Source organism: Oncorhynchus gorbuscha, linkage group LG10, assembly GCF_021184085.1.
Source record: "Oncorhynchus gorbuscha isolate QuinsamMale2020 ecotype Even-year linkage group LG10, OgorEven_v1.0, whole genome shotgun sequence".
NCBI lineage: Eukaryota > Metazoa > Chordata > Actinopteri > Salmoniformes > Salmonidae > Oncorhynchus > Oncorhynchus gorbuscha.
Genome location: NC_060182.1, coordinates 76144125 through 76158174, shown reverse-complemented (window position 1 = coordinate 76158174; position 14050 = coordinate 76144125). Strand labels below are relative to the sequence as shown.

The 14050-nt window shown below is 44.9% G+C and overlaps 1 pseudogene; it reads left to right on the top strand.

The window, feature by feature from the left end:
* The window catches only part of LOC124046941, a 118889-nt pseudogene that overhangs the window by 64449 nt on the left and 40390 nt on the right, over nucleotides 1-14050 (top strand).

Genomic DNA, 14050 nt, shown 5'->3' with positions numbered 1-14050 from the left:
CGAGTTCTCTTTCAAACTCCCTGTGAGTTCAATTGGCTGCTGTATTTAACATGACGCATTTAACATGCTGCACACAAGAGCTTGCATCCCTCTTCGAATGATCTATTAGTATAAGAAACAACAAAAATGTAGAGCATGCTATTCTAGTATTTCTTTTCATGGGACTACACGAGTGAAGGAAAGATATTTAAGGAGAGAGGCCAGCGGAGTAAAAGTGTGTATTGCGCAAGAGACAGAAGCTATAAGTAGAGGCTAATGCATAACCCATCATTCATTAGCTAAATATAAGACTACTACTGCATTGAATGTATTACCTGAAAGAGGTAGGCTAGGACATCTATCTACACATCAGTGTACAAAACATTAAGGAAACCTGCTCTTTCCATGACAGACTGACAAGGTGAATCCAGGTGAAAGCAATGATCCCTTATTATGTCACTTGTTAAATTCACTTCAAACAATGTAGATGAAAGGGAGGAGACCGGTTAAATAAGGATTTTTAAGCCTTGAGACATGTATTGTGTATGTGTGCCATTCTCAGGGTGAATGAGCAAGACAAGATTTGAGTGCCTTTGAACGGGGTATGGTAGTAGGTGTCAAAAATTGCACCGCTGTTGGGTTTTTCATGCTCAACAGTTTCCCCTGTGTATCAAGAATGGTCCACAACCCAAAGGACATCCAGGCAACTTGACACAAATGTGGGAAGCATTGGAGTCAATATGGGCCAGCATCCCTGTGGAACGCTTTCGACACCTCGTAGAGTCCATGTCCTGACGATTTGAAGCTGTTCTGAGGGCAAAAGGAGGAGGGGTGCAACTCAATATTAGGAAGGTGTTCCTAATGTTTTGTGTGTGTGTGTGCATATACAGTGGGGAGAACAAGTATTTGATACAATGCCGATTTCGCAGGTTTTCCTACTTACAAAGCATGTAGAGGTCTGTATTTTGTATCATAGGTACACTTCAAAAATCCAGAAAATCACATTGTATGGTTTTTAAGTAATTAATTTGATTTTATTGCATCTCAGTGTATACTGAACCAAAATATCAACACTTTACAAATATCTTTGTTTAGCCAACTTGATTCTATTTGCTAGCTTACAAGGTAGAACAGTTGAATAGTGGAGAATAGTTACAGGGGAGAGGAGGGGGATGAATGAGCCAATTGTAAACTGGGGATTATTTGGTGACTGTGATGGGTTTAAGGGCCAGAATGGGAATTTAGCCAGGACACTGAGGTTAACACCCCTACTCTTACAATAAGTGCCATGGGATCTTTAATGACCTCAGAGAGTCAGGACACTCGTTTAATGTCCCATCCGAAAGACAGCACCCTACATAGGGTAGTGTCCCCAACCATTGCCATGGTGCACTGGGACATTTTTTTTTAGACCAGAGGAAAGATTGCCTTCTGGCCCTCCAACACCACTTCCAGCAGCATCTGGTCTCCCATCCAGGAACTGACCAGGACCAACCCTGCTTAGCTTCAGAAGCAAGCCAGCAGTGGTATGCAGGGTGGTATGCTGCTGGCATGCTAGCCTATCAACTTGTTCAGATGTTTAAATCAAGTTCAATATCTTATATAATTGTTTAATGCATTTGGAATATCGAGCTAAAACAAAATAATTAAATATATCATCCAGTCCTACTTTGTATGTGACGCAACTGTTTGTCTTTGAGTGAGAATGCACGTGTGCGGCATACCAAAAAGAGCCAGACCTGTAACATCCAGGGGGGGCTGTCTGCTGCTGTCCTCTCTCGCCCCGCTGCAGGTGATGTCTCACTGGGAAGAGTACATTTCCAAGGTCAGGTCTAAGCAGGGTGAAGGCCGAAGCCATGGCCACACACTTACCCTTCCACAAGTACTTCTCCAACGCCCCCCAGCCTGTGTTCCACGGTCGCTCCTATGATGAAGACATGGACTTCGCTGAGGGTTGCTACCAACACATCAAGAAGAGATTTACCCAGCTGGAGGCAGGCCACACACACACACACACACATCACATCACATGTTTACCTAGCTAAAGGGACATACACCATGAAGATCCTCACTCTGTCAGAGATAAACATGTCACAAACAAACAGGCTCTTGAACAAACACACACATACCATATCATCCCAGTCAGAGGTTAATTATGTCACACACACACATTTACATTACATTTACCATGTCAGCAGTTACGTGATGACATCCAGTGGCTACAATAGTGCATCTAAATATTTTAAGGGGGAGGGGGGGTGAGAAGGATTACTTTATCCTATCCTAGCCAGGTGTCTCTTTGACTGCTGTGTGGTGAGGGAGTTTGTTCCACCATTGGGAACAGACTGAGCTGGAACTGTACAGTGGTAGGGAAGCAGGCCAGAGGTGGATGAACGCAGTGCCCTTATTTGGGTTAGGGCCTGATCAGAGCCTGTGAGGTACTGAGGTACGTTCCCCTCACATGCGGAGGAGCGGGGTGACATGAGAGAACATGACAGTTGTAGGGGTTTAATGGCACAGGCAGGGAGCCCAGCCCAGGCTCACGGGAGATGACATGATTGTTTAGATTATGAGCATGAACCTCTCTCCTACTGGAGAGTTTGTTGTCCAGGATCAGCCAGGTTCTAGCGCTCTGACACAATGGAGTTGTCACTGCATCACATTCCAACAGTTTTTTGAGTGGTGATCCGTCATCCACACTGATTTCTGGTCACACACACACCATGTCAGCAGTTCGGATGTTGCTAGTTAGCCATCTTTGTGTTTGGTGAATATGATTCTCTTTCCACAACTGATGCCATGACAGGTCTGCCCAGGCTCACGTGATTGTTTAGATTCTGACTCTCTCTCCTACTGGAGAAGTAGCCACTGTGACATCGCACTGCATCACATTTCAACAGTTTTTTTTTGTGTTTCTGTTGTGATATTAGGAGTTTGTAATATGATGGGGATATAGTGAGTTTCTTCCTTTTCATTCTTTTCCACCCTCTTTGTTAAATCTCACTCACTCACTCACTCACTCACTCACTCACTCACTCACTCACTCATTCCCTCTGTTTGAGTGTGTTCTTTGAGACATTACATGGTGAATTACATGTATTACATGGTGATTTGGTGACATGTCACCCCGTGCCCCCTCCCCCTCCTCCCATGACCCCATTGGCAGTGACACAGGACTTGCTGTCTGTCTCCCCACATGCGGATATAAGATTATAGGGCCTTTCACTCATCCTGCACTCCCTACACGTACATACTCTACACATAATTTACCGGACATTTGAGAAATTTACCGGACCCATATGCATTGGGTACGTAACCTGATCTGGGTGTCCACCCACCGAGATCAGAATGACAGAAATCACATTTAGATTATGCTAATTCGTATGAAAAGAAACTGTGCGGCTGGCTTCCGGGTTGGATTGCGCGCTGTGTTAAAAAGCAGTGCGGCTTGGTTGGGTTGTGTATCGGAGGACGCATGACTTTCAACCTTCGTCTCTCCTGAGCCAGTACGGGAGTTGTAGCGATGAGACAAGATAGTAGCTACTAAAAACAATTGGATACCACGAAAAAGGGGGTAAAATAAAAAAAATAAAACACTTTAAAAAATGTGGGCGGGTGTTAATAAGAAGCGCAGTTTGGCGGTCATGTTTTGGAGAACGCATGACTCGACCTTCGCCTTGATGGGTACTGAGTTCTTAACTTGAAATATGAAATATCCTTATTCATCATATCAGAACTGAGGGTATTGAAATCTACTGAGTGAGAAAGTTTACATTCTGTCAGAACATGTTATTGTTAGATATCAACTATTCTATGGAGAGGAGAAGGGCGACAGTCTGGTTCAAGTCAATAGGACAGCCGTGAGTTGGGGAGGTGTAAGATAAAGTGAGAAAGAACAGGCATCAGTAAAGTCCTGTCTAGAACAGAGATGTATTGGCTGTGTGTAAGGAGGAGACTCAGCATTAGGAGGAAGGTATAAATATATGTGCTTGTGTAATTATGTCTGTCTTTGCAGCTGTTTGACCCAGTGGGTGAATAAACTTGGTTGTAGCTTTTCGTAGTCGTCCGTTTGTTTTTACTCTCTCTATGAAGAACCTGACAGCCTCTCCCAGGCCCGTTGGGGAGTTGCAGTGATGGGACAAGATCGCAATTGGATATGATGAAATTTGGGAGAAAAAAGGGGTACATTTTTTTGGAAAGACGGGAAATATAATATGCAACATCTAGCATGGGTTGCTAATATGACTAGGTTTATGCCTTTGGCTACTGGACAATTAAATAATTTTTATATAAAATAATTGCCTCCACGGTAATGGTCTAATTTTGGCTAGGCTATGCCTCATAAGACATGCCTCATAATATATAGTAAACGTTCAGGGTTCAAACAATTAAGTAAATCAAATGTGTTTTGTCACATACACATGCTTAGCAGATGTTAATGCAAGTGTAGCGAAGTACTTGTGCTTCTATATCCGACAGTGCAGTAATATCTAACAAGTAATCGAACAGTTCCCCAACAACTACCTAATACACACAAATCTAAAGGGGTGAATGAGAACATGTACATGTAAGTATATGTATGAGCGATGGCCGAGCGCATAGGCTTGGTGCAATAGATGGTATAAAGTATAGTATATACATGTGACATGAGTAATGTAAGATATGTAAACATTATTAAAGTCGCATTATTTAGAGTGCATTGTATAAAGTGACTAGTGATCCATATATTAAAGTGGCCAGTGATTGGTTCTCAATGTAGGCAGCAGCCTCTGAGTTAGTGATTGCTGTTTAGCAGTCTGATGGCCTTGAGATAGAAGCTGTTTTTCAGTCTCTCGGTCCCAGCTTTGATGCACCTGTACTGACCTTGCATTCTGGATGGTAACGGTGTGAACAGGCATAGGCTCGGGTTGTTGATGTCCTTGATCTTTTTGGCCTTCCTGTGACATCAGGTGCTGTAGGTGTCATGGAGGGCAGATTGTTTGTCGCCGGTTGATGCGTTTTGCAGACCGCACCACCTTCTGGAGAGCCTTGCGGTTGAGGGCGGTGCAGCTACCGTACCAGGCGGTGATGCACCCCGACAGGATGCTCTTGATTGTGCATCTGTAAAAGTTTGTCAGGGTTTTGGGTGACAAGCCAAATTTTTTCAGCCTCCTGAGTTTGAAGAGGCGCTGTTGCGCCGCCTTCACCACATTGTCTGTGTGTGTGGACCAATTCAGTTTGTCAATGATGTGTACACCGAAGAACTTAAAACTTTCCACCTTCTCCACTGAAGTCCCTTCGATGTGGATATAGGAGTGCTCCCTCTGCTGTTTCCCGAAGTCCACGATCATCTCCTTTTTTGTTGACGTTGAGTGAGAGATTGTTTTCCTGACACCGCACTCCGAGTGCCCTCAACTCCTCCCTGTAGACTGTTTTGTCATTGTTGATAATCAAGCTCACTACTGTCGTCATCTGCAAACTTGATGATTGAGTTGGAGGCTTGCATGGCCATGCATTCGTGAGTGAGCAGGGAATACAGGAGGGGGCTGAGCATGCACCTTTGTGGGGCCCCAGTGTTGAGCGTCAACGAAGTGGAGATGTTGTTTCCTACCTTCACCACCTGGGGGCGGCCCGTCAAAGTCCAGTACCCAATTGCACAGGGCGGGGTTGAGACCCAGGGCCTCCAGCTTGATCATGAGCTCGGATGGTACTATGGCGTTGAATGCTGAGCTGTAGTCAATGAACAGCATTCTTACATAGGTCTTCCTTTTGTCCAGATGGTATAGGGCAGTGTGATGGTGATTGTGTTGTCTCTGGACCTGTTGGGGCGGTATGCAAACTGAAGTGGGTCTAGGGTGGCCGGTACAGTGGAGGTCTCTCAAAGCACTTCATGATGACAGAAGTGAGTGCAACTGTAGTCATTTAGTTCAGTTATCTTTGCCTTCTTGGGTATAGGAACAATGGTAGCCATCTTGAAGCATGTGGGGACAACTGACTGGGATAGGGAGCAATTGAATATGTCCGTAAACATACCAGACAGCTGGTCTGCACATGCTTTGAGGACGTGGCTAGGGATGCCTTCTGTTCCAGCAGAAGCTGTTTAGTTTGTCTGGATGCGTGACGTTGGTGTCCGTGACATGGCTGGATTTATTTTTGTAGTCCGTGATTTCCTGTAGACCCTGCCACATAAATCTTGTGTCTGAGCCGTTGAATTGCGACTCCACCTGGTCCCTGTACTGGCATTTCCCTTGTTTGATTGCCTTTGGGCGGGAATAGCTACACTGTTTATATTCAGACATATTCCCAGACCTCTTTCCATGGTTAAATACGGTGGATGGCTTTCAGATTTGCACGAATAGCATCATCCATCCACGGTTTCATTTATTATTATTATTATATAGGTTTTAACAGTCAAAGAGGGTACAACATCTTCTTTATAAATAAGAATAAGTCAATGTTGTTCCCTGAGGCTGACCGGAACATATTCCAGTACTCGTGATCAAAACAATCACATAGCTTCTGCGTGCATATCAGCTAGAAAGATGTGTCGGCATCGAGTAATTGTCTCTGGCCCCCTCCCAGTTAGGGGGAGTGATGAGCTCTACAGCAGAGTCTCACAACTCAATCGCTGGTTGAAAACTGTTTTCTGCCCCTCCCAAAAGATAGAATTTGTAGATAATTGGCCCTCTTTCTGGGACTCGCCCACAAACAGGACCAAGCCTGACCTGCTGAGGAGTGACGGACTCCATCCTAGCTGGAGGGGTGCTCTCATCTTATCTGCCAACATAGACAGGGCTCTAACTCCTCTAGCTCCACAATGAAATAGGGTGCAGGCCAGGCAGCAGGCTATTAGCCAGCCTGCCAGCATAGTGGAGTCTGCCACTAGCATAGTTAGTGTAGTCAGCTCAGCTATCACCATTGAGACCGTGTCTGTGCTTCGACCTGGGTTGGGCAAAACTAAACATGGCGGTGTTCGCCTTAGCAATCTCACTAGGATAAAGACCACCTCCATTCCTGTCATTACTGAAAGAGATCATGATACCTCACATCTCAAAATAGGGCTACTTAATGTTAGATCCCTTACTTCAAAGGCAATTATAGTCAATGAACTAATCACTGATCATAATCTTGATGTGATTGGCCTGACTGAAACATGGCTTAAGCCTGATGAATTTACTGTGTTAAATGAGGCCTCACCTCCTGGCTACACTAGTGACCATATCCCCGTGCATCCCGCAAAGGCGGAGGTGTTGCTAACATTTACGATAGCAAATTTCAATTTACAAAAAAAAAATGACGTTTTCGTCTTTTGAGCTTCTAGTCATGAAATCTATGCAGCCTACTCAATCACTTTTTATAGCTACTGTTTACAGGCCTCCTGGGCCATATACAGCGTTTCTCACTGAGTTCCCTGAATTCCTATCAGACCTTGTAGTCATTGCAGATAATATTCTAATCTTTGGTGACTTTAATATTCACATGGAAAAGTCCACAGACCCACTCCAAAAGGCTTTTGGAGCCATCATCGACTCAGTGGGTTTTGTCCAACATGTCTCTGGACCCACTCACTCTCACAGTCATACGCTGGACCTAGTTTTGTCCCATGGAATAAATGTTGTGGATCTTAATGTTTTTCCTCATAATCCTGGACTATCAGACCACCATTTTATTACGTTTGCAATTGCAACAAATAATCTGCTCAGACCCCAACCAAGGAACATCAAAAGTCGTGCTATAAATTCACAGACAACACAAAGATTCCTTGATGCCCTTCCAGACTCCCTCTGCCTACCCAAGGACGCCAGAGGACAAAAATCCGTTAACCACCTAACTGAGGATCTCAATTTAACCTTGTGCAATACCCTAGATGCAGTTGCACCCCTAAAAACAAAAAAAATGTCTCATAAGAAACTAGCTCCCTGGTACACAGAAAATACCCGAGCTCTGAAGCAAGCTTCCAGAAAATTGGAACGGAAATGGCGCCACACCAAACTGGAAGTCTTCCGACTAGCTTGGAAGGATGGTACCGTGCAGTACCGAAGAGCCCTTACTGCTGCTCGATCGTCCTATTTTTCTAACTTAATTGAGGAAAATAAGAACAATCCGAAATTCCTTTTTGATACTGTGGCAAAGCTAACTAAAAAGCAGCATTCCCCAAGAGAGGATGACTTGCACTTTAGCAGTGATAAATTCATGAACTTCTTTGAGGAAAAGATTATGATTATTAGAAAGCAAATTACGGACTCCTCTTTAAACCTGCGTATTCCTCCAAACCTCAGTTGTCCTGAGTCTGCACAACTCTGCCAGGACCTAGGATCAAGAGAGACGCTCAAGTGTTTTAGTACTATATCTCTTGACACAATGATGAAAATAATCATGGCCTCTAAACCTTCAAGCTGTATACTGGACCCTATTCCAACTAAACTATTGAAAGAGCTGCTTCCTGTGCTTGGCCCTCCTATGTTGAACATAATAAACAGCTCTCTATCCACTGGATGTGTACCAAACTCACTAAAAGTGGCAGTAATAAAGCCTCTCTTGAAAAAGCCAAACCTTGACCCAGAAAATATAAAAACTATCGGCCTATATCGAATCTTCCATTCCTCTCAAAGATTTTAGAGAAGGCTGTTGCGCAGCAACTCACTGCCTTCCTGAAGACAAACAATGTATACGAAATGCTTCAGTCTGGTTTTAGACCCCATCATAGCACTGAGACGGCACTTGTGAAGGTGGTAAATGACATTTTGATGGCATCGGACCGAGGCTCTGCATCTGTCTTCGTGCTCCTAGACCTTAGTGCTGCTTTTGATACCATCGATCACCACATTCTTTTGGAGAGATTGGAAACCCAAATTGGTCTACACGGACATGTTCTGGCCTGGTTTAGGTCTTATCTGTCGGAAAGATATCAGTTTGTCTCTGTGAATGGTTTGTCCTCTGACAAATCAACTGTACATTTCGGTGTTCCTCAAGGTTCTGTTTTAGGACCACTATTGTTTTCACTATATATTTTACCTCTTGGGGATGTTATTCGAAAACATAATGTAAACTTTCACTGCTATGCGGATGACACACAGCTGTACATTTCAATGAAACATGGTGAAGCACCAAAATTGCCCTAGCTAGAAGCATGTGTTTCAGACATAAGGAAGTGGATGGCTGCAAACTTTCTACTATTAAACTCGGACAAAACAGAGATGCTTGTTCTAGGTCCCAAGAAACAAAGAGATCTTCTGTTGAATCTGACAATTAATCTTAATGGTTGTACAGTCGTCTCAAATAAAACTGTGAAGGACCGCGGCATTACTCTGGACCCTGATCTCTCTTTTGAAGAACATATCAAGACCATTTCGAGGACAGCTTTTTTCCATCTACGTAACATTGCAAAAATCAGAAACTTTCTGTCCAAAAATGATGCAGAAAAATTAATCCATGCTTTTGTCACTTCTAGGTTAGACTACTGCAATGCTCTATTTTCCGGCTACCCGGATAAAGCACTAAATAAACTTCAGTTAGTGCTAAATACGGCTGCTAGAATCCTGACTAGAACCAAAAAATTTGATCATATTACTCCAGTGCTAGCCTCACTACACTGGCTTCCTGTCAAAGCAAGGGCTGATTTCAAGGTTTTACTGCTAACCTACAAAGCATTACATGGGCTTGCTCCTACCTACCTCTCTGATTTGGTCCTGCCGTACATACCTACACGTACGCTACGGTCACAAGACGCAGGCCTCCTAATTGTCCCTAGAATTTCTAAGCAAACAGCTGGAGGCAGGGCTTTCTCCTATAGAGCTCCATTTTTATGGAACGGTCTGCCTACCCATGTCAGAGACGCAAACTCAGTCTCAACCTTTAAGTCTTTACTGAAGACTCATCTCTTCAGTGGGTCATATGATTGAGTGTAGTCTGGCCCAGGAGTGGGAAGGTGAATGGAAAGGCTCTGGAGCAACGAACCGCCCTTGCTGTCTCTGCCTGGCCGGTCCCCCTTTTTCCACTGGGATTCTCTGCCTCTAACCCTGTTACGGGGGCTGAGTCACTGGCTTGCTGGGGCTCTCTCGTGCCGTCCCTGGGGGGGGTGCGTCACCTGGGTGGGTTGATTCACTGTTGTGGTCGGCCTGTCTGGGTTCCCCCCCCCCCCCTTGGGTTGTACCGTGTCGGAGATCTTTGTGGGCTATACTCGGCCTTGTCTCAGGATGGTAAGTTGGTGGTTGAAGATTTCCCTCTAGTGGTGTGGGGGCTGTGCTTTGGCAAAGTGGGTGGGGTTATATCCTTCCTGTTTGGCCCTGTCCGGGGGTGTCCTCGGATGGGGCCACAGTGTCTCCTGACCCCTCCTGTCTCAGCCTCCAGTATTTATGCTGCAGTAGTTTGTGTCGGGGGGCTAGGGTCAGTTTGTTTATCTGGAGTACTTCTCCTGTCCTATTCGTTGTCCTGTGTAAATCTAAGTGTGCGTTCTCTAATTCTCTCCTTCTCTCTTTCTTTCTATCTCTCGGAGGACCTGAGCCCTAGGACCATGCCCCAGGACTACCTGACATGATGACTCCTTGCTGTCCCCAGTCCACCTGGCCATGCTGCTGCTCCAGTTTCAACTGGCCTGGGCCCTAGGACCATGTCCCAGGACTACCTGACATGAGGACTCCTTGCTGTCCCCAGTCCACCTGGCCATGCTCCTGCTCCAGTTTCAACTGTTCTGCCTTACTATTATTCAACCATGCTGGACCTGAGTCCTAGGACCATGCCCCAGGACTACCTGACATGATGGCTCCTTGCTGTCCCCAGTCCACCTGACTGTGCTGCTGCTCCAGTTTCAACTGTTCTGCCTTATTATTATTTGACCATGCTGGTCATTTATGAACATTTGAACATCTTGGCCATGTTCTGTTATAATCTCCACCCGGCACAGCCAGAAGAGGACTGGCCACCCCACATAGCCTGGTTCCTCTCTAGGTTTCTTCCTAGGTTTTGGCCTTTCTAGGGAGTTTTTCCTAGCCACCGTGCTTTTACACCTGCATTGTTTGCTGTTTGGGGTTTTAGGCTGGGTTTCTGTACAGCACTTTGAGATATCAGCTGATGTACGAAGGGCTATATAAATAAATTTGATTTGATTTGAAATATATGTTTTCAAAATGCATACTGCCTCCAGCTCATTGCAAAGTGGTGTGTGATGTGCTGATGAGGCCTGCCTTACGTTGCCTCTACATTTTCTGTTTGAGATGCTGTACCAGTCAGCTCTCACACTGTCTGGCAGATTTTCCACTCAATGGCTCTGTTTGTATATGCTATAAGCATGTAATAAATGAGATTCATAATGAATATAGTGTACATTTGCTAATTTTAATTCAACATAACTATGCAAATTAACCAACAGACCGATGAGCATGAACAGTCAAATGTATTTACATGAATAGGCTTAAAAGCATTATTTCGCAATGGTATTTTTTCTTATTCTCCTGGACAATTGGCCGGCTGTGATTTTATTTATCAGCTTCGACATTTTTTAGCGGCCAAAAGCCGGCTATTACCGGTCAACGGAAACGCTGACATATAAGCACACTCGTATTCAGCCCCTCCTTGTTGCATCTAGTCTTTATATAGAGATAACAATAACGTTAGAGATTTATGGGAGCCATACCAAGGCCTGGTAGAAGCAATCAAGAAGTTATTGAATGGAGGTAATATCCTAACATGTGTGGTCTTGATTTATCTGGCATCCCCTGTATCACTGGCTGCATCACATCAGACTGGAGCACTTTACTGTGTTACCTCAGCTCAGCCTCTTCCGTTATGGTGCTGCAGAGATATGTCTGTCTCCCCCCGCTCAGAGATGTTAGACTCTCCCTCTAGAATCACAGGAGAAGGAAAGTGATCCGCCTCGGTGTCTGTTGCCTACAAGGAGTGTTTAAAGATTAAGGTTGTGTTTATGAGATGCCATCTAAGCAGACGATGCCATCCAACGCACGAACCCACGCATACACACGCATACACACGGTCAGTTTCCCTGAATGAACTCAGCATGTACAGACATCGACCACTTGGATTGCTCGACATCCATCCCTATGCCGTTTTTTCCTATTTTTTTCCTCCACTCTTTCGCTCCTTTCAGTCTGAGTGAATCTGCCGGCTTCATTTCACCCTTCAACCGCTGAGGAACCACAGGCATTAAAACTAGAGCTAATTTAATATTGCATGTTTTGATTGGGTTTAATATTAATGTTAAAATAGTAAAGCATCGACTATGAGTATTCTCTAGTGCACTAAAGGCTCCGCTTTGTCTTTCAGGAAAACGCCCATAATCGTGCTTTTCCTATTCAGACCAGGCCTTGGAAGGGAGTCTGTTGTGAAGTGCTTCGCTGCTCACTAAGCTTCTATTGAACACTAACCCATACCCTTTAAATTCTCACCCAGCCTGCCTCTGAGTGTCACGACTTCTGCCGAAGTCGTTGCCTCTCCTTGTTCGGGCGGTGCTCGGCGTTCGACGTCACCGGTCTTCTAGCCATCATTGATCCTTTTTTCATTTTCAATTGGTTTTGTCTTGTCTTCCCACATACCTGTTTTCAATCCCATTCATTACCTGTTGTGTATTTAACCCTCTGTTTCCCCTCATGTCTTTGTCAGAGATTGTTTTATTGTCAGTGTAGTGTGATTGTTGTTTAGGTGCGCGTCGGGTCCTTGTACCCATGTTTGTTTGTTTATGTACAGTTAGTGTTATGGAGCATACTCCGTGGACTTTATTAAAAGACTCCATTTTACACTCCATTTGACTCTCCTGCGCCTGACTTCCCTGCCACCTAATTACACCTATGCATGACACTGAGACACCCACTCGGGCCTTATTGCTTAATTATACTACTCTTCACTTTTACGTCCAAGGATGATTGTCATTAGATGATACATGATGGAAGACAAACATTTGCTCACTGTGGTGTAGCCCTTAGAACCAGTTGTCACTACCTGTCCATGCTGACAATTTAACCTCTAAACCTAACCCCAGACCTCTGAGCAGTCATCTTACTAGTGTGTGTGTGTGTGTGTGTGTGTGTGTGTGTGTGTGTGTGTGTGGGTGGTTGGTCCCGTCCCCCAATCCGGAGTTCTGTGCCTTTGAGCTGTTGATGAGCGGACTGGACTGTTCCAAGTACCTGCTGGTGTAGGAGGTGGGGGCCTCTAAAATGTTATTTAAAATGCAGATACGCAGATACGCTGAAATATTACATTTACATAAGTAACCAGACCCTTTACTCAGTACTTTGTTGAAGCACCTCGAGTCTTCCTGGGTATGATTCTACAAGCTTGGCAAACCTGTATCTGACGTGTTTCTCCCATTCTTCTCTGCAGATCCTCTCATTCTCTGTCCGTTCTCTGTTGGATGGGGAGCGTCGCTGCACAGCTTTTTTCAGGTCTTTTTTCAGAGATGTTAGATTTGGTTCAAGTCCGGGATCTGACTTGGCCACTCAAGGACATTAAGTGGCTTCATTATCCTGAAGCCACTCTTGCATTGTCTTGGCTGTGTGCTTAGGGTCATTGTCCTGTTGGAAGGTGAGCCTTTGACCTAGTCTGAGCACTCTGGAGCAGGTTTTCATCAAGGATCTCTCCATTCAGCTTTCCCTTGATCTCCCAGTCGCTGCCACTGAAAAACATCCCCACAGCACGATACTTCCACCACCATGCTTCACCGTAGGGATGATGCCAGGTTTCTTCCAGATGTGACACTTGATATTCAGGCCAAATGGTTAAATATTGGTTTCATCGGACCAGAGAATCTTGTTTCTCATGATGTGAGAGTACTTTAGGTGCCTTTTGGCAAACTCCAAGCGGGCTGTCATGCACTTTACTGAGCTTTGGCTTTCGTCTGGCCACTACCATAAAGGCCTGATTGGTGGAGTGCTGCGGAGATGGATGTCCTTTTGGAAGGTTCTCCCATCTCCACAGAAGAACTCTGGAGCTCCGTCAGAGTGACAATTGTGTTCTTGGTCATCTCTCTGACCAAAGCCCTTGTCCCCTGATTTCTCAGATTCGCCAGGCAGCCATCTCTAGGAAGAGTCTTGGTGGTTACAAACTTCCTCCATTTAAGAATGATGGAGGCCACTGTTCTTTG